The sequence below is a fragment of the Emydura macquarii genome, unplaced genomic scaffold, assembly GCF_026122565.2.
Source record: "Emydura macquarii macquarii isolate MOO-44397 ecotype Brisbane River unplaced genomic scaffold, CSIRO-AGI_Emac_v2 contig_1477, whole genome shotgun sequence".
NCBI classification, from domain to species: Eukaryota; Metazoa; Chordata; order Testudines; family Chelidae; genus Emydura; species Emydura macquarii.
In genome coordinates this window covers 26,563,604-26,584,472 of record NW_027131614.1, presented here as the reverse complement: position 1 = coordinate 26,584,472, position 20,869 = coordinate 26,563,604, and positions in this window count along the sequence as shown.

Genomic DNA, 20,869 nt, shown 5'->3' with positions numbered 1-20,869 from the left:
GTTTTAGTGCGCATTGCTAATTAGTCAATTTCTCTCTGCCTTCACAGGCTGGCGACTTTGCTGCTGAGCTGAAACTGCTAATTTCTGTGACCAGCTTTTTTCTTAGCTGTGATCTGGATGAATGAGTAGCTGTCTCACAGAGATGACAAAAATAAACTCTAATCCCCCCAAAAATTTCCACTACATCTTTCTCATGCATAGATTTATGATCTTTAAGCACCCTGTGCAATATGCAAACTTTTTGTTTGGGGGGTCTGTGTATATACCGTCGTGTTCAGGTTGCCCTATATTTGTGTTATGCTTTTCCCCCGGATGTGAAGGAAATAACGTCTGATCTTAATATACCATATCTTGTCACTCCCCCCACCCCCCCCCCCAACATCGTATTTATGTTATTGATTTGACAGGGTACATCCTCCGTCCTTGCCTATGTGGTGGGTTTGGGGGGTGAGGTGAGGAAGAAAGTGAGGCTAAGAAATGGTATTAGTGGTAAATCGTTCCCTTTACATTTGTTCCCCTGCACTGTTCAAGATTTATGATCTTGTTTGAAGGCATATTTTCTCTATCGTTTTGTCTGGTTAGACAACCGTCTCTGAACTTCACTGTCAGCTCTTCAAGAGATAAGGGTTCAGAAGTCATATTTTTTTATTGGAAGATTAGCATATTGTCAGATTTGTCTTTCAGTTTGGAGACTTTGCAATGCAGAATCCTGAATCAAATGGCAGGAAAGCAGCTGCTATTTCACAAACATAACCTTTCAACTTTCTGCCAGATCTGATGCCTTAGGAACGTGCACAGCTCATGGGGTTTTTTTTGACTCCTTTGTGGTATTAACAGTTGGAGGGAGTTCTTTTTAGGCATTTTGGCTTTTTCCTTGCACCAAGGGGCATTTTGGTAGAGGACATGTTCTCCACACTTATATCTCATGATATACTGCAGACTGCACCCTCACATTTATAGCTCTGTGTTTCTGTTGTCAAGTCTGCACTCGTGGGGGGAGGGCGGGGAGAAGCAGGAAGGTATGTCCTTGAATGAAATGCACATGAAAAGAGACTGAAGAGCACTTACAGAAAGTTTTAAAGTGTGAAATCTATAAGCACCACTCTTCCCAGCTATAACAAGACTCTTGTCATTAAAATAAACGCTAAGGGTGTTTCCTTGAAAGGCAGCCCTCATTGTCTTTCTCCTGAACTTGCAAAAGGATGCCAATACATCTACAGTTGGAAGAAAAATAAGCTGGAAGTCAGATTGCTCAGGAATTGGGAAGTTCCATCTTGAAATGCTGGAACCAAAAGGAGTTTGTAACTTCCAGGACAGTTCTCACTTTAACTTGCTTTGTGGGGACAAAAAAAAAAAAAAAAAAAAAAAAATGGACTGTGCCATGTCTTCCAATTTTTTCTTATCAGAAAGCTCCTTCCTTTTAGAGCAAGAATCCCCTTCCTCCTCCATATAGTGCTGCCTTCACGTATTCACTTATTATTGTAAGAAATTTACAGTATAAATAAATAATGTAGTTAACATTATAGAAAATGGTATTTAGATTCACATCATTTTATGCTTCTTCTAACACCATTTTCTTTGTGTCCTTCCTTTTGTGTCTTTTTCTTATATGATGTCCCAGATTTGGGCTCTTAGCATCCTTGAGAGAAGTATGAATCTTAAGACTCCTCCACTTCAATAGCAGCTACAGTTACCAAGGATGTGAAGTGTCACTAAACTGTGGTAGATGGGAAGAGCAATTTTTATATCATCCTTGTGCTGTTGAACTTTACTGTATTACTGCTGTAATGGCTGTAAATAATCCCAGAGGGTCTTTGTATAGTTCTTCATTAAATGATCTGTCACATACTCTTACACACTATAAGTTGCAAAAAGATATCTCTGAAGGTTTTGACTGACCCAGCAAACATTTTGCAGATTTCTAGCATTAACAAATTGAAATGCTTTGCTCAGTGGAAAATACCATGGTTTGTTGTTCTATTTTGTTATTCACTTTGCTACCCAAACCAATATCAAAATGAAGCTTGATTTTATTTCCATAAATGAGCTTTGACCATTTACGCATTATTAACATGTAACCTTCTGTCATGCTGTCTGGAGTGGCTTACAAATTGGTTGGATGTTCTATAATTATATTTCACCAACCCAGTAACAAATGTGAACTCTTAAACCACTATAACAGTCTTACCATGGAGTCACAGAGAGTCCTTTTGGCATTCCAGTGTATCTTGTCACCCAGGCAAGATGGACTATGTGATATCACAACAACATTCAGGTTACTTGCAGTCCCAAAGGACCAGTCATTTCCTTCAGGCCATTTGTACTCACATCTCAAACCAAAGACAATGCTTGTAGCCAATCCTGTAATAAACTAACTAAAGATTGATTAACTAGGAAAAGGGAGTTTTTTTACAAGGTTAAAAGAGAAAACATAAATATACAAATGAGTTACATTTTAGATTTTAAAAGGTAATATAAGCGTCTATATATAGTAAGCAGCTCTCTATGTTTAGGACCCTTTGCCCCTCAGAGTTCAGATGGCATAAAAAGACCCAATTTCTTGTCAGGGATTTTTATTCCCTTCACCCAGAATCCAAACTGATGGAATGAGTTCATGCACAGGCCTCCCCTTCCTGGAGGGAGTGAGGAATGCAGTCAACAAGGTCCCTGTCTTTTGATGCTACACAATGCCTCATTTGCCTTCTTCAATGGACCATCTTGTGTGCAAGACAAGCAATGTACTTTAATTAATTCTTCTTTTCCCATTTGGTGAGTTACAGAGGTTTACAAAGCAAAACACTCAATATAACTTTATACTATGGGATGCAGATATTATAAGTAGGATCAATACATGAAGCATCCTACAAGCTTTCCATAAAGTCTAAACACTAAACATATACTTATAACACTAATATTTATTTTTAATCATACTAAGCCACAAGAAAGCCACATTGGTTTCCAGCTATGCATTTGTCAGGGTTCAGTGAGTCCCTGGGCCTTGGCATGAGCTGGCACCAGGTCTGCTAGTATCACACCTTCAGCAATCAAAGTCTTTGCAAGAAAAAGAAGTGAGTTAAAACAAACCTGGTAAAATTTTCAAAAGTCCATGGGATTTAGGCTCCTAAATGGTGTAGCTGTTTTTGAAAACTTTATCCCTTATGTCTATGAAAGATAAAGTTATTGTTTGTCCCTGTGGGCAAGACTGCCTTCTCCCATGGAAAAATTCTGCAGAAGACAGCTAAGGGAGGAAACTGATGTTTTTTCTTATGGGGTTTCTCCTAAACCTTGAATGAATCAAACTGCTGACTTATTTCAAAAAGAGAGGAGAGAGTTGTTCTCCTTATCCCTGGAATGAGCAGGGGGTGGCCACCCAGAATTTACAGATCTGAGAAATATCACAGATTTCAGGGAATTTACTGAAGGTCAAGCTCATCCACATGCAGGCCTTGAGCTTCCACACTCGCTCCTGAGCTCTCTTGCCAACAGCCGGGGATCACCCTAACCATGCATGGGAGTTCCATACAATGGAGGGCTCTACCTCAGGCTGTTAACTTTTAAACAGATTTGCTGCTGGCTGTTGAAGGGAGATGAATACACGTTGTCCACCATCCTCTGTTCCTCCATTTCACCTCATTCTTTACTCATTCTTTACACCAGGGAGGGTTCTCTGATGGTCTTGTGAATAGGAAGAGTATGCTGCAGAGGCAACTAAATCCCACCCCCCCACCCTCACACACACACCCCGCACTTCCCACCAGTGGTATGGGAAGGGGGAGATCTTCATGAGCATTAACATGACAAAATAGGGCCCTGTCTTTAAATGCCCTATTAACAATAAGTTCAGTAGTAAACTGAGCAGGGTAAATATTTTCAATACAAGTTCATTTTAAAAGGAGTATGGTTTTTAAAATTCCCAGTAATATGCATATGTGCAAACTGAAACATAGCTTTATATTTATGCTCTTGTGTTTTTTTATTTTTACATATTTTTGTTGTTGCAATAGAGTCATGCCAGGACAGATACTGTCGTATAAATCAGAAACCAGCAAGTTCTCTTTGCACAGGATCTTAACAAAGAACAAAGGTGAGAATCAATCCAAAACGCCTATATTTTTGTTGTAAAAGCTGGTGGTAGTAACGGAATTTTAGCTTACTTCATTGTTCGATGTACAGAAATGGCCTTTTTATGATTGATCCAGCCTGCTGAGACTATAAGCAGCTTGCATCTCTGCCACTATTGCTTTTAAAATGGGAGGAGAGACATGACTAGTTGGTAGCGCTCAGAAGAATCAATCATATGAAGATGTGATTTCTTATCATAGGACACTAAAATTTACCCCTCCCCCCATCTTAAATATAGTGTACAGACAAGATAAATCAATTTTTCAGGGCAGGAATAATGTCATGTCATATATTTGGACAGCACCTAGCACATTGTGGATACTACTATAATACAAATAAATAAATAAAATAAATGCGCAACAATGACATGGAGGGTGTGTTCTTGGTAACAGTACCACTCATTCCAGATAACTTTATATAATACACCACTTCGTGCATTTTCACATGTGAGTTAACTTGTGATTGTGAAAATATATCTGGTATCACACTCCTCACCTGTCTATGTGTACAAACATACAAAATAAAATTAAAATACATATATACACAGGCAATCCTTGTTAATCCACTTTTAAATAATGGCACCCTATAAATGTATGGAAGGAAGAAGTGTAGTTCAGTGGCTAGAGCTGGAGACTGGAAGTCAGGATATCTGGATTCTGTTCTTGCCACTGACTCGCTGTCTGACCAAAGGTGAATCATTTAGCAGCTCTGTGCTCAGTTTACTCATGTTTAAAATGGGCATAATAATAATCTATAGCATTTTACATGGGTATTGTAAGACTTAGGTAATTAATGTTTGTCAAGTGCTTTGAGATCCTTCAGGAAAAGGTGCTGAACATTATAGATATTTAAGTAGCAAAATACTGTTACTATAACTGAATATATACAGAACAGAGATTTATAGATAATGACACGTGTTATGAAGAGTCATGATATCATAAAATGCTCTGTCTTGTATTTCTGGGTATCCAAAGCTGGAATTGAAATCTGTGGGAGCAAGAAGGACAAGTTCTGACCCTTAAAGCAGTGAAATGCACAAAAGTCAACCACAGATTTCCCCCCACTAGCCTTTAGAGCAACTCAGTCAAAATTAGTCATTCATGTGATCAGTGCAATCAAGATGGAGCAAATAAATGTTTTAAGTGAATAAAGCTTTTTAAAAAAACAATAGTTTTTGAAAAACAATTTTGATTTATTGCATCTAAAAGAGTTGTCACAGATAGTTTTGGGGGCAGAACTCAGAACTGTTAAAGGAAGCAGCTAAACTTGGGGAAATTACAGTCAAAAGGCAAAGTAGGTAAAGCAAGTCCTTTTGGACAGAGCCATGCTGTAACTAAAATCCTCTAACCATTGCTCCTTTGCATGTTGTGTACAAGATTACTGGGAGCTCATACACTGGGACTTGATAGACAGGTACATAATATAAGTTTTAGTGATTGCACCTGCCTTATGGCTCCAATTCAGGGAAACGTGACTGTGCTTAAGTCTCTCTGTTCTGGAAAACATTTAAGCATGTGCCTAACTTTAAGCACATTCTTAAATGCTTTCCTGAATAAGGCTACTTTCCTGAACTGGAGTCTGTATGTGCATTCACACAGGACGGGTTAAAACTTTCAAAGTCCTTTCCTAGCATGCACTGGGCTCATTGTAAAACTGGGGAAGGGTTTCTTAAGTGGCATGTGGCAGACAGTCTCTTAATTGGTTGCCCCAAAGTCCTGATCAGGAATCCAGGACATATCCCCAGAATATTACAATATTCTGTCTCAATTGCTTCATTTCCTCCTGCAACTTCACAGTAGGAGAGTGCTTATGCATGATGGGGGAGGGGCTTGTAGCCCAAAGGTAGGCTCTAGAAGTTGTGGAAATAGTTGGATTGCAGTAGTTGTAATTGGAGTGAGTCTTCCTACCTGAGAAGTATTTATTCCTTAGATTTAAAGTGGTTCTCAGTCTCTGGATCACAACCCCCAAGGGAGCGCTAATAGTTATTTGTGAGGGGGTTGCAAATTGTTTCCATTCCTTATCTTCCAACCTCTGCTGAAGATGATTTTCAGAGTCAGACGGCAAGAACACCACATAAAAAATTGTACCACTTCCCACAGCACTGCCTTTGAATTGCTTGGACCCTCCTCTGAGATCTAGCACAGAGAATTGGTTGGATGCTGATTGACTTCTGAGGACATCATGATACAAAATAAAATGTAGAGTTAACTTTGACCACTAAGATACTTATTCATTAACAGAATGATGGGACATAAGTTAAACCTAAGCATAAAAAATGGAACAAAGAAATGCAAGTTAAGACTTATACTCCATCCTGAATTTGCCATGTAATTACATGATCAGCACACTGACCTGACTGCCTTTCTGCAGGGCTCTGTTTAAATAGTGCAACCTTATTCCATCGGCAGAGGGAAGGGCTCTGTTAACTGAGATTATGTATTATTACTTTCCCAGTAGCCAACCAGCAGCCAGGATTACCCAACATTCTCGAGACACTGTCAGGCTATGTCTTCACTGCCAATGCTAATTGAGGTCAACACTATAACTTCACCAATAGTGGGGGTGCAGAGTGAGGGCAGTTGGCTTCTGCAGTTTTACTGAGCATGCTTAGTCTGTGTGAGCATGCTCAGTACAAGTCAAGAAGTAAAGGGGAGGTGGGTGGCGGGGTCACATGACTCCCCCAGCCCCTCCTCACACAACACCTCTGCCTGGAGTTGACCTTGACTAGCTACAGTGAGATAAAAACTACCTTACCTTGTCTCCACTAGGATTTTACAGTGCAATTGGTTAGCTATTCCACTGCAAAAATGTACCTTTTTGTCAATGAAGACATAGCCTTAGTCAGTGGCTTACTGTATGAGGGGAGAACAAGAGCAGGAGGAAGAAAATAAATCCCTTGTTTGTTAAGGCTTTTGTATTGCTCTCAGAAATGTGGGGAATTAACAAGGAAGTTAGCTTTTTTTTTTTTGTCCTAGTGGAGCATACCACTTTAGTTAAACTGTTCTGTCTCAAAAAAAAAAAACAAAAAAAACATTAGATAAAGAAACAAAATTGCAGGGGGGACTGGATGTTTTACGTGATTGATGATGGGAGACAGCGTCTTTCAAGCTAGGTGGCTAGTTCAGATCTGACCCAAGTCAGTAGAGACTAAAAGCAATTACAGTCTGAAAGCTAACAGGGGCCTGTGTGAGCTGAATTGGTTGTTTCAGTCCAGTTTCTAGTTCACGTAACAAAAAACACGGTCACATTTGGCACTAATTAACATCCTGCTTCAATATAAATAGTGAGCCCATGGACTGATTGGGCATGGAGATTCTACTACCTTCTTCATCTTTAGAAGTTGTCCTGCCAGAACTTTCCAATGGCTCCTCAAGGGATTGAGTGGGGAATGGAGAGTATTTTATATGGCCTTGCTTTTGTTGTACCACTGGATAAACTTTACACTTCAGCATCTGGCATCATTCATAAACAATTAATTCAGCTAAAACAGAGAACAAAAGCAAAAAAAAATGTAAATATTTTAGAATGGAAATTCTAAAAAACATAGATGATGTATAATAAAATGATACATGCTGTCAGAGCTCTCACTAGTAGTATTAGAATGTCATCTCATTTTTTATTTGGCTGCCAGAAACACTCGGGTGCACTTGGTGCAGGTTTTCTCACCCACGCCACCCAAGAGACAACACTCTTGACCCACAAGACCATCCCTGATGGCATGTATTTATTTACATATGACAATAAGTAAAACTTCCTAAAGTCTCAGGCTGAGAACTGACACTGGACAAAATGAATTTAATTTTAACGTCATATAAGGTTAATTGAGAGGCAATGGCTAAGTTCACTGGTGGGTGTAAACGGTACAACTCTATTGACTTACAGGGAGTTGTGCCCACTCCCACTAGCTCTGAATCTAGCCAGTCATTTTTACTGACAGTATAATGGAGAGATAAGAAGAATGAAGAACACCACTCTGCTAGGAAATTTCAGTTTCTATATTAGACATATTTTAGTTAGAGGAGTCTGCAAAAGTGTTTAAAATGATAAAACTTAAGGATTTTTGTCCTCCTTTATCTTAAGAACAGCTACAAGGATTTACAATGAATATGATTAAAATCAAATATATATATTGCAGCTTGATTTTGGTTTCAGACCTGAATGGATTTTAGCTGCTAAGTGACAAACCCTTGAAAATGGAATTAATAATGGAAATTCTAGCATGTTTTAAACTTAAGTGGTGCTGCTATAACACTTAGGGCTCTATACTGTTCTAGGTCTACTCACAAATCTTCTAGTGATAGATACTTAGACTAAAGATACAGCAGTAACCCAAGTTGGAAGTTACAGTTCAACATATCATAAGATTTCACGCAGTAGCTCCGTGGACTAAAATGAATTTACCACATGGAATCTCACAACATATTGTGCGGTAACTCAGAAAATAACTTGGATCACCACTGCACATATATACATATATATATATATAATATGCATTAACAGCATTTATAGACACTGATCTATTAAGTCATTTTCCTACAATACCTTCAGACCTTTGGTATGAAGCAGAAAAAAACACCATTAAAGCTATGGTTTGCCAGACAATTACTTTGTCAAATCTCAAGAAATTGCATAATAAATTGTATACATGCATCAAACATGAACAGCAGAGGGGTATAACAAGCTGTGTATTTCCAGTCCACTTGTTCTTTCATCTAAACAGTAGCTTTTGTTTTGAAGAGCAAACCCATATTCTTTTCAAAGCCTTGCATGAAATGTGCATATACATTTATCTATTAAACTAAGTAGAAATAATTGAAACACTTAATATGCACAGTAATAAAGAAACGCACGAACAACTTCATTATTAATGTCTATTGATTATTTATGTTTTCAAATAGGCAAATGTAGCTACTAATATTTTATCATGTTGGTCTATATGTTCACTTTGGCTTTACCTGTTTATTGGCAAATTTACTACCCACATTATGGGTGTTTTTACTGCTGTACACTCATTTGCTATGTGCATAACTGAGGTCAGTTTACGAACTGACTAGTGTTTACTCAATTTGATTACTATGTAGCACTGCTGAGACTATTCCCCCTTTGGAAAATTAACTGTACAAGGAAGCCCAGTAAATCTTTACTTAAAAATTCCAAACTTTAGATTGATTTCAGCAGTGGGTCTGTATTGATCTAAAAAGCTTTGCGTTCCTAACTAAAAACTAATCTTTATTTCACCCTTTAGTGACTGCAGCCATAAATATGTTCACTCGAACAGGAGTTTAGTGGATTAATGGTTATTGGAGATTGTGGCTTCCAACTGAGGTTGGTAAACCTTAACCTTTGGAGGACAACATGAAGGCATTTACCCCATGTCATCTATAATAGCTAGGTCCATTTTTGACAGTTACCTGAGTGTTAAAGAGAAGACAGAGCAGGAGATAGGAAATAGAGTGCCAGCAGCTCACTTTAGCTATTAATCACTTATTAGACTGACTACTGTATCTGACTCTTTTTCTGATGCAAAAGCATTGAAATGAATCAGTTTGTTTCATTCACGATACCAGGTAGGAATTTTAAAATTTTTTGAGCACGATATCTTTCAGCCGAATTAGTTAGGACTTAAAATTAAGAAACAACTAATGAGTCTTTTGTTCTCATATTTTCACACTACTTGTGAGAGATGCTTTATGCAAGTTAATGCAGCTTCTCTCACTGTGCCTAACAGAGGATTTTTGAAGGCAGCTTGCAGGGAGCATTACATTATATTCAACTACAATAAGCTATCACTGAAAATAGTATTATGTCAGTTGTTACAAAATCATTAATTGCATTAAAGCTTTAAAGTAAGGTTTATTCCTCAACATCATTTTTAGAAATAGATGTCAGTGAGAATATGTTTAAGGTTATGAAATATCTGGTCATGCAAACCCTCATTCAGGCAAATTATCCTTACTCAGGAAAGTAATGCAATTGAAATGTGAGTAGCAATTATTCAAACGAGTAAGGATTGCTAGGTCAGGACCTAATTTTTTATTAAATGTAATAGTGATAATTGATAACATAAAATGTTTGTTCACAAGCAAGAAACATGTTAGTGGAACACGGAATTCACAAAATGGTAGATATCAATGACAAAGATAATGAGCACAATTCAATATTCCTTGCTCAAGAAAATCTATTGACTTCAATGGGAGATTTTCTTGTTAAAGAGGTACTGAACTGGGCGCAAATTCAGCACAGAGATTTAATTTTAATTTAAGTTGTGCAATTTTACACCTCTTACTCTTGCAAGTATTCCCATTTGACTTCAGAGGGTATAACCGTGTGAGAAAGGGTTTGCAAGACTGGATCCTTAGTTTGGAGATGAGTCTTAGTAATGTCATTCTTCCTGTCTCTGTCAATTCTTTTACTTTTGTAAATCATATTCTCGGGAAGGGCAATTGCTTTTGTAATACCAAAGAATTGCAGCTATTGGCAGCTGTTACAAACAGTTTTAGTCAATTTAAGTCCCCCAGGACATTTTCCCAACATCAGGGTAATCGGGGAGGTGGGATATAATCTGGGAACAATTCTTACAACAGATTTCTAATCTTGGATCAAAAATCACAATGCCAGAAGACATGCTGATGGCTTACTGTGCCTTGACAGTCTCTCCTAATACCTTCTTGTAAATTTTGCTTTTGTTTGGTTTATTGAACTATGTGTAGTGATTCAAACAAAGAATGGTAAGGGGATTAATATCTGGTAGGGGCATCTGGGCCACCCTTATTCTGAAATTTCATTTGTCTTGTGTTTATCTTCATAACTTTATTCCTCTCTCCCTTATTTCCTAGTTTCAAAGTGCTGAAAAAGTCACCAGGAAAGGTTAATAAAACATAGATATATGTTTTCACAGGTGTGAGCAGAATTCCACTGTAGACTGTCCTCTCTGAGGAGCTAGAGGGATTTATGGGAGCTCACACAAGCCCCTTGTTAACAGAGCCAACTGTAGGGCCCTGAAAAGGAGAGTCTTGGTTTTAATAATAAAGTAAGGCTCTAGCACTGTCCTTTGAAAAGTTAGCCATTAAAATATAAACCAATTGCAGAGAGTGGAAGGAATATGCTGCAGCACTCCACTTCTACAGCAGGAGGCTGTGGGAGCTAAATCTCTCTCACGCACACATTTTAGGTTTTATGAATCAGCTAAAGTTTCTGGGATATCCTAAAAAAGCTCACTAATCTTCGGCTAAAGCCTTATGCCCTGTGGCTGGAGTATAGCGGTGCGATAATCGTGGACAGAAGTTGGTTACATTTGGGAAGGCAACAGTGAAAAAATTGTTTTACAACTGTCCCCAAAATGCTAAGGCCAACCCGGCTTGTTAAAATGTTCAGCCCCCTTTGAATGCACGTTATTGATGCAACTGTGCCAGCTGCTGGAAAGGGAACTCTCTTCTTGCCTTTCCCACTACTACCTCCAGGTATGCATGGGGGGAACACCTCATAGGCTATGTCTACATTTACAGTGGTGTGTAGCGTACACATACTGCAGAACCCCCTAGCATGGGTACAAATAGTAGTGCAGATGGAGAGGCACTGCTTAGATGAGTAGCGTAAAGCACATCACAACCTTAATAGTTCGCTCAACACCCTCTCCCCCCCAACCTCAGCCCTGCACTCGAGCAGCACACAAGGAGCAGCAGGGGAACAAATGAGACCAAGAGGCTGCTGCAGTCATTGGGAATCCTGTAGCCCCATGCTAGCTCATCTGTACTTCCACCAGAATTTGTCTGCTCGGCCCCAGCATGCAGTAAGAAAAGCGGGTGCCCCGATGCATCACTCAGGAAAGATCCCCCAACACGATCCTGGTGATACCCAGTCCCCATTTTCGACATCATGCCAATTGTGCTGCTGTGGCTTTGAAGAATAGCTGCCTGGAAGGGAGGTCAGTCCATAGACTCATACACTGTAAGGCCAGGAGGGACCATCATGATCATCTAGTCTGACCTCCTGCATAACGCAGGCCACAGAACCTCATCCACCCACTCTTGTAATAGACCCCTAACCTATGACTCAGTTACTGAAGTCCGCAAATCATGATTTAAAGACTTCAAGTTACAGAGAAATCATCATTTACACTAGTGTAAGCCTGCACGTGACCCATGCCCCATGCTGCAGAGGAAGGTGAAAAACCCCAAGATCTCTGCCTATCTGACCTGGGGGAAGAATCCTTCCTGACCCCAAATGTGGCAGTCAGTTAGACTGTGAGCATGTGGGCCAGACCCATGACCAGACACCTGGGAGCCTCAGTGAGATACTGGTGATGAGAAAACACAATGGACTGGAAAGGTGGTGAGCTGGGGGAGGGGTAGGGGGAAGAATGTGAAATTGATGTTTTGGGGGAGAGAAAAGAGTATGGAATTAATACATTTTTGGGGTGTGGAGAAAAAGGGGGAGAGTATTTTGTCCAGGTAACACCACATGTATCACTGAATGAGGCAGAAAATTTTTGTGGGAGCCTTTTGTTAAAAATGTGGCAGCACATCACTTATTATATTCTAGCCAAGATCTAAGTGGTGTCATCTAGAGTAATAAAGTCACCTCCTTTGAGAATGCAACACAGTTTAGAGTATTATAGGCAAAATACAAAGAAATTAAAAATGACCAAATCATTTCACACAGCAATAAAGATGCCATAAGGATTTTTTTCCCACATGGACTTGATGAGCATTGAGCAGCAACAAAATTGATTTGATCAACAGAAATAGCTGCTTTTAAGCCAATATGACCCATTGCATTAAAAATCCTCTTTTTCACAATGCTTAAATCTGGAACAACATGATGACTATGTTTATCATGTAAATAATAATAATGAGTTTTCAAAATTAGAATGCAGATCAAAATAGGTCTTTAAATTGCAATGGTCTCTTGTGTCAAAAAATACACTTATTGAATAGTTCACAAATATGAACTGTTTAGATTGTGAGCTATTTATTATGGTCCATGTGAATAACTTACACATTTGAGTAGTAGAACTCAGTGGGGCCACTCAGGTGTGTAAAGTGTGTAAAGTTACTTACAGGCATAAATGTTTGCAGAAGTAAGGCCTTAGATATACCTTCTTAAGCTGGGGACTAATTTTTCTTGTACAGCACCAAGCACTTTGTCAGTCCTTAGACCATACTATTTATTATCAGGGAAATAATATTTCTACCAAATCCACATGCAATGTGATTTTTTAAAATTTTGTTTTGTAATGCAGTAATGTACTGCAGAAAATATAAGCAAAATGTTTAGGGACAAATTTTTAGGTGTGGGCTGGTGAGTGCACCTTTAAAAATGATGGGCCCCACTCCCTCCACCTGCATTTGCATCTCTAAATCAGCAAATAACAACTTGCCACTTTGTATGGACAAAATCTGCACGCACAAACGTGGGATTCTGCAGGAGTAATGATTGCTCCAGGTGTGACATTTTGGCCTTTAATGTTTGAACAGTAAGGTTGTTCTTCTAATTGTTCAGCAGGTGTTCCAGCAGAAGGGAAATGTTTTCATCTTTGTGACATAGTTCTCACAAACAAAAGGCCTGAACCTCAGCCCTGTGCAGAGGACCAATACAAAATTTGTGTACCACTTAAGTCCCACTTAACCTCTCGAAAACGTCAAAATAGCCCTATTTTGAGGGCTTAAGTGGGATTTAAATGGCACATAGGCATTGTACTGGACCTCTATAATAAGGCAAGGTGTAAAGATAATCAAAGGCCAACTGTTTGAAGGACAAAATAAATAACCAAGGGCAGATTAGGCAAAATCAGCATCTTTTCCCACTCTGAGCCCATTTCATTCTATAAAGAAAGAATCCATCTCTTCCTACTTCCTTTGAGTTAATTGTAACTTGCATTGAGTAGTATCACAGAGAGAAGCATAAAAAGCAGCAACAGTAATAGTGCTCAAGGGGAATTAGCAGCTCGACTGCAGAACAGAAATCTCTGAGTAAATGTCCTGGCAATAACTGAGGCAGTTTGATACCAGTCAAAGTCCACACACAAATGGATTTATATATTCTGCACTGGCCAGATTCTGCTAGCGTCATGAGATAATGTTGCTTCTGTAAGAAAAATTCATTTTTGGATTAAAAAGATAGTGGGTTCACCTTGCATTGAACACACTTTAGCCACTGCATCTTGATCAGAAGAAAGTTTTGGAACCATTCTCCAATGGTTTCTGTTTCTTGCTTTGTAGCTCATCAGACAGTTGAGAGTAGCTGACGTATTCTTACTGTCTAGAGCCAAAGTCTCTGAGGTGATGGCAGGGCTTCCTCAGCAGAGGGCCCCTAAAAACCTCTCTGATAGCACTGTGAGAACTTGAGTCTGGTAAACTTCAGGGCATAATGGGAGCCCATTTGAGGTGTTCAGCATTTAGCTGATTGTTTTTGTTTATTTAGGTTTTTATAGTTAATTTTTGTTTTGACAGATAAATACTCATGGCCAAATAGTGCTTTTACAGCATTGGCACTTGTAGAAGGCAATGTAGAATCCCTCACCCCTACACCGATGGAGCACTAGCAGGTACTATGCTTCAAAGAGAAAAGTGAGCATAGTGTCTTTCAGATGGGGATCTAAAACTGTAGTAAGAACATACTTTGGTGGTTTATTTAAACTTTATTCAAGAGTTCTCTTGTATGGTGGCTAAAGTGATGCTTGTAAAATGCACTGCAACATCATCAGTCATTTCACACTGTATCCTATATGTTTTCTCCTCTAGACAAACGAAAGTGAGGTTATCATAATTAGGACAACGTCATGGTAATTATCTCAGTGACAGAATCTGTGTTTTTGAGTTTTTTATTTCTCAGAAGACACATTTATGTAGAGATGTGCTTGAACCAAAATCCTGGATCCAAACAGCTGACAGTTATTGGGAAAATCAGATCTGAATATGAATGTTGTGGCTGGCCCCTAGCATGATAATAGGCTGAAAGCAAATATCGGATCCAAACGCTGGAGAAATTAAGAACCAGAACCAAATTTTACAGCTCATGGTCTGAATTAATTTTGTCAGACTGGCTGTGTTCAGGGTACCCCACCTTTGCAATGCAGTGCAGATGCTAGGTGGCCTCTTGGAAAGGCTGCACTTTGTCCTCTTGAGCACAGTGAAAATACTGGCAGGTTTTGTAGATCACTAACCCGCTGGAAAGTCTGTGCCCATTTGTCTGTGTTTCCGTTTCTCCTTGTAAGAAGGTGAAGACATTCTGCTGATCTCCACAGGTCTCCCCATGAGAATAAAGACATCTAGCTGGTCCCTGCAAGGCAATGTAGACATCCCACAGTGAAGATGGGTTTACCCAAAGAAAGGAAGGCCCAGGAATCAGTAGTGAAGATGCATGTTGGAAAAGGTAGCGATTAAAAATCCAATATCTGTCACAAATCTTAATTAAATCCATGACTGAATCAAAATTTACTGCGATTCATCACTAACATTTTTCCAGACAAACTCAAATTGCTCCTTATTAGTTGGTCTTCTCCAAAAGTTTATGAAAAATAAACAGACTTTCTGTAAGATTCCATTGAGCAGGTATCAGATATGGAGAGCTCCCTTCCCCCATCACCTCTCTGCACCACTGCAAAAACTTAATAATTTACATTGTTTGAGGAGTCATTCAAGCAATGTCACCTGGTCAGTAACACAGGGTACTTACTATAGGAGCTAGTGCAAGAGACATTTTGCACCTAAAGCTCTCACGATGTGTTAATAGCTACACAGGAATGACCGAGGTGACTGCAGACTCTCAGTGCAATGACCTGCAGGTTTTGTGCGTTTTTTGTGACTGTCTGGAAAATTATAGAATCAAATTAAGGCAGCATGCAAAATGAACATGCAGCACATCAACACATTCTCCATCCTTAATAGCATATGCTATGTTGTCTCCATTATCAGATGAAAGAAACTCAGGAGACAGAGATCAAAGGATTAGCTTTCAAGTGATCTTGTCATGCAGCTTCTTAAATGATAATGTAAAGGTTTTAAAAAACATTTAGCATAATTTCTACTAAGTGTCACAGCCTAGTGAACCATTAAAAGTGAACTAGTTCACTGAACCGAGCTGAAGTGAACAGATGGAATTCTACCCTCAGTATGCTTGAGAGACTTCAGGAACAATACAAAGTCTTCTTTTAAATTTCCTCCTCTGAGCTCGTTAACAGTGCAAATATGTGGTGGACTCTACAGTTACAAAGGCTGTGGCTCACTCCTCCCATGCTGTACTGGATGCTTTTTAAAAAATGTACCTTAATTTAGTTTTATTTTTTCTCTTTGTTTCTCACATAATGTGATGGTTGGAAAAGAGGGTGCACACCCTGATTTCCGCTTTCCAGGGCTTTATGCTTTACCATCAATCTCATTTTTTCCAGATTTCACTTCAAAACAAAACAAACAAAACATTTTCCTTGGGAACAGATGTTTGTGCCGCCGCCGTTCTGAAATGCTACAGAGGTATGTGGCTTAGGCACCGTTGCTGCTGTTGCAGTTGTGCTCACTTCTTCACGTTCTCTTTCCTTCTACTCTGCATAGCAGACAAATAATGCTGCACAGGTATGCATGACCTTGCTCTCTCTCCTCCACTTTTTAGAGTTGTTTACTAGTTAATCTTCATGGAAATGTGGATCTTTATCGCAGGGCTGAAATTTCCACAGAGTTCGTGATTTTGTGAACAGAGTATGAACCATCTCCTCAGGCCAGTTTACAGTAAAGGCCAGTAGGGTGCCTCTAAACTTCAGCAGGCCATGTAAATCAGTGATGCAGCAGTCCTAAGGATAATCGGCCTGGAGTGGAGGAGAGAATCTGTACCCATTCTGTAGCTGGGAAGTGCAGAGTTGCTCAGGGGACAGAGAAATCATGCAGTATGCTCCTCTTCCCCCAGAAGCAGCCGTCTCCCTACAATGCAGCCTGGGTCACAGAGGTTACTCAAGGACTAGGGATGCAATTACTGTTGCACAGGTACCTCACAGGAGAGAGACATAGCATCCTTTTCCCCTCAGAAAACATGTACCTTCACTGGAGTGCTGTGGGTTGCTGCAGGGCTGAGGGATTATCTTCTCCCATTTCTACTCCTCAGGCTCAGAGGTGGATTTTCAGTTTGATGAGCTCTATGCCTCCCTTGAGGTTATCTTAAAGGGCTTGACTGCCATATGTAAGGTGGCCAGGCTAGCTGGAGTTATAGATTCTGCCTTGGCGAGAACTGGGTGGCTGATACATGGCCACATGATAACAGGATTACTCCTCCTCAGGATATGTGCTACCTTCCAGAGCCCAGACTAGCTGAAAAGGTTCTCAGGCCTCCTTGCTGAAGAAGATAGTAGACCTAATTTTGGCTCAGATTCATTATCATAGCACACATTTAGAAGAACAACAACTTTGCATCCCTCTCCTCAGAACCAAATATACTCTGGCTAATTATGCTTCTATAGGTCAGCGGCCTGATTCTCCTCTCGTCTTCACCAGGTTTACACTGGTGTAAGTCAGTTGACTTCTGTGTTATTCGAAATTCACTCCACTGCAAGAGAGATCAGATTCCAGCCCTGAGCATTTTAAGTCTGTTCCTTTGCATTAATGCAATGCGCTGTGCCTGAGCTACCCAACTGGCAATCCCAACAAGATCTTTAAAATATTACTCACCCACTAGAAATCTCTTCCAACGCTCATTTAATTGTGAAAATGTAAACTCACCTTTCTCAATATCCATTTCCACGTCGTTTTAGCATTTCAGGTGTGCGTTCTCTAGTTCCAGACTCTGATACATTTTCAAAGATCACACTAGCCACTTTAATCAACTTTGCATTCTTTAAGGTGCACGGCAAGAATCAACATTTATAATAAACTGGTAAATGAAGTTGTAAAGAGACGTTTTGAATTAAAATGGGTAATTTCAAGGCTTCTGTTACGTTGTCTGTGAACCGATAATTCAGAAACCCAGCGTAAGAGAATCTAGCCCATTTTCTCTCCAGCTTTTAGCCTGGTTGAAAATCAGGAGAAGAATTTTACATAAATGGTAGAGGTAGGCTCAAACTGGAATTTGGGATACGAACTCCCCAGGACTTTGGGGCAGTTTGAATCTGAAATTTGCAATTTAGGCCCTATTTCTATAATGGTCTGAACTGGACCCACGCATTCAAACACCTCTGAACTTTGGGGAAGTTTGGACCCAAGCTTCATTACTCAAGGCTAAATCCTGCCACATGCTGCCCCAGGACAGGGCTGAGGAAGGTAGGGTTGGCGGGAGGAAAGGAAGGGTGGGAGAATCTCTTTCTCCTACACAAGCAGCAAGACAGAATCTTTCTCACAGAGCTCAGGGTATGAGCAAAGACTCTGCTAGCTAGACAACACATTCCTAAGGGGGCAGGAGCTGCTGGTTAGTCAGGCATGCGTTGCCCTTCCCCCATTTGGTTAGAGTGTCTGCTGCAGTCAGCAGCAAGCTCTAACCAAGGGCTTCTCAGAGAAGCAGCAAAATACTCTCCTCCACACATTCTCCTTGCCCACCATAAGAGGTCTTGTCTTTGCTGGCAGAAGTCTCATCCTTTGCAAAGGATTCACTTGGCAGTATCTTTGGTCTCCTTTCTTTCACTAAGCAGGGTAGGATTTAGCCCTACAATTCTTCTGGCTGTTAAACCAATAGTAAAACAGAACAGAAACTGGTTCCCAAGTGTCTTTCTGGTATCACAAATCATGGCATTTTAGAGAAAGATGGCTTGCACCAACTGTCAACCCAGAAATGACACTTGCAATTAAATGTTTGAATAGTTTATATGCAGCAAGACATGCTTCTTACCTGAGGTATTTCCAGATTGTTATAATGAACAAAAAAGGCCACAGTCAACCACTGTGGCTCATACTTACACTCTCGGGCCACTTCTAAATATGCTAAATACTTCCTCCAGGAGAAGTTGGTCAGCTTCCAATGGCAAAGGGATTGTTGCCCTGGATACTGACAGATGCTTGTCTCATTAAGCACCCAGTCTTGTAACTTATAGTCATATGAAAGTACCAATGAAGCCAACAGTTTGAGGACTGGTCCCTTAATTTGTAGACACAGATAGGAAGGAGTGTTCTCTGATTCGTTATCCTCTTCCTTTCTTTTTTTCTTTTCACCATTTACATTGCATACATATACTTCAGAAACTTGGCTTCAGTCTTGATTGAAATATTTAATTAATATTATTCATTGTTGATATTCTCATGATGTTGTTCTCATTCATTATAAATCTGCCAAACCTTCCCATTTTTCAAGGATGCCTGGCCTTTTAAATAAGGGAAGAATTTTGATACCTTTATTACATCTTTTTGGGACCACATTGACTTATTGCTGTTATCATTTTGACTTTGATTAAGGCAAAATTAATTGCAATGTCAGGCTCTCCATTTCTTAAATACTGCCTATTTTTTCATTATTGTCTACAAACAGTTGATACCAATCAAGTTTCTTCAACTCATTCCACTTGCAATATTTTTGTATGTCTATAACCATTCACAAATATTCTCAGAGGTGTTTCCAATCTGGTGATATTATGATAATTTAGCCCTAAGGGATTATTAGCTTACATGTTATTCATTTCACCTAATTTCATTTTCTTGGACTAAGTCCAGAATAGCCTCTGGTCTTGTTGATTACTCCTCAAACTGAAGAAAGAGTTCTGTACACCATAGTTTCTCAACCTGTGGTACGTGTATCCTTGGGGGTATGTGAGACACAGTCAGGGGGTACGTGGCAAAAAACCCAGTGAAGGGAGACGGGCAGCAGCCACCAGCTTCCCGCCTGGTCCCACCTCCTAGCTGGGAGGTAGACGGCAGCCGCCCAGTCCTGGGAAGCTGAGTGGCACCCACTGGCTTCTTGGGACGCCAGGCAGCAGCCGCCGACTTGGGTGGGAGCCGCTGGCTTTTTGGGAAGCCAGGCAGCAGTTGCCCATGTCCCGCCCGGTCCCAGTTCCCAGGTGGGAACCCAGCGGCAGCTTCCTGTGCCTTGCGAGCTGGGCTCGCAGCTGGGTGGCTGTCACCTGTGCCTCGGCTCTGAGCGGAGAGACAGACTCCCATGCCCTGGCTTGAAGATGGGCAGCAGCTACCTGCCGCCTGCCCACATCTCCCGGTCCCAGCCTGCGTGGAAGTCTCCTCTGCCCCAGCTTGGAGCAGCTGGCAGTTGCCCACCTCCTGGGTTGGCAGCCAGGTGGCAGCCACCTGCAACTTGCCCAGGTGGCAGCTCCGCTCCCCGGCTCAAAGCCCGGTGCTCAGAAAGCCAGGTAGAGAGCCCAGCGGCTTGCCCCTTCCTGGAGCCAGGCTCTACCCACAGGTTTACTTGTCAATTTCACTGATCTAGCTGAGCAGTGAAATTGACAACTCTGACAGCCCCAGATTTTACCAGTATAAAAATGTTAAGAGGGGCCCACACAGTGTGATTTGCCCCAGGTTCGCATCCTCCTAGGGACAGCCATGGGGAGCGCTGCTATCCACTCTGGTGGGCCGCTAGTGCCTGCTCATACCTCACAAGTTCCCGCCTGTGTGAGGAGAACACCACGTGAACCCGCCATCAGGCCATAGTGACTGGCTGGCGTTGACCTTTGCTCCTATATGGAGGATGGGGAGGAGGAAGGAGGGGAGAAACAGCAGGGGGTTTTGTGATCAGCCACAGCCACACAGCACTGCAGAACTCAGAACTCTCCTGCTTTACGAGAAATACAGTCGTCCAGTGGTAAAGGGGAAAAAGATTGTATTTTTCAGAGTGG